Genomic DNA, 1,368 nt, shown 5'->3' on the forward strand with positions numbered 1-1,368 from the left:
GACGGTAAATAGGCATATATGCTCCACCATTTATTTCAAAATTTTTATTGATAATGATTACAGTTGTATCATTTTCATCATTATTAATTTTATCCTATGATCTCTTTTTTTTGTTATTATCTTAATTTAAAGTTTGCTTTTTAACACTTGAATATCTTATATATTTTCACTTCTCAAAAAGGCACTACAAGCTCTTTTATTGGATGCAACTTCCTAAAATTGCGGTGGGATGTATAAACTGGTAAAATTAACTCCACATAAAGAATGAATTCACTTAACAAACGATGGACCGCATTAATCCATAATGAGTTCCTAAAATTGTGGACTGTAGTCAAATCATATTAACTTCACATTTTTTGTTTAGAGAATGGAATTTATTTGGAAGAGTAAATGCACCAGGAAGAGTAAAATCATGAGATAGCTTAAAATTTGATTTATATTAAAGCTATCCCTCCGATACTTTGTGTGGAACTGGGATATGACATTCTGAATCTGAAGAGGTAGGGTGAGAGTGAAGGAGCCTATTGTGCACTTCTAACCAAGAAGTTGTGCAGTGTCGGACACGTGATATGTCTGATTTGAATATTATTAAAATAAAAAAAAAACACGAGTTTTAATTTATGAATTAAAATTGTTAAAAAAATATTTTTAAAATATCTATGGTATATTTTTTGTAAGTAAAAAAAAATTAAGATTAAACCTGTATGTTTGACTTTCTCGTTTGATTTCTTTTCTCACTGATTAGCTTGAGTGGTTCATCAATTGCTCGTTTATGTATTTATATATATATATATATATAATATATTTATTATTATTATTATTATTATTATTATAGTGGTGTATCCTACTCCTATTTGCGTCCTATATTTTTAAAAATTAAAATGTATCATGTCTGTGTCGTGTCACATAGAAAGGAGCTAAGGTCTAGGCAATGAGTGACTCTTGATAGGCTTCTAGGATATATTTTGTGGGATAGAATGAATTTAAATCCCACGTCATAAAGGGGGAGGGTTACTTGACTAAATATATAAGGTTTATTTTGATGTAGCAGGTGGAGTTTTTTTCCAAACTCTATATTTAAGCTTATTTAAGTTGAAGCACTCACAGGATAGATAACCTTCAGGTAAATTGCATTTACGCAATTTATGGGGTATAGCGTGGTACGTGACAAGTCAGACCTAAGGGAATGATATCTCGAATAATGAGTTGGGTTTTTTAAAAAAAGGTCACATTTAGTGGATTCTTGCTATATTTTTTGCTAAGAGCGCTTAAAATCATGAAAATTTATATCATGTGCTTCATTAATTTTTCACCATTTCAATAATAATAATAATAATAATAATAAGGACATGAAGATTGACATTCATT

This window comes from Phalaenopsis equestris, unplaced genomic scaffold, assembly GCF_001263595.1.
Source record: "Phalaenopsis equestris unplaced genomic scaffold, ASM126359v1 Scaffold000297, whole genome shotgun sequence".
NCBI classification, from domain to species: Eukaryota; Viridiplantae; Streptophyta; class Magnoliopsida; order Asparagales; family Orchidaceae; genus Phalaenopsis; species Phalaenopsis equestris.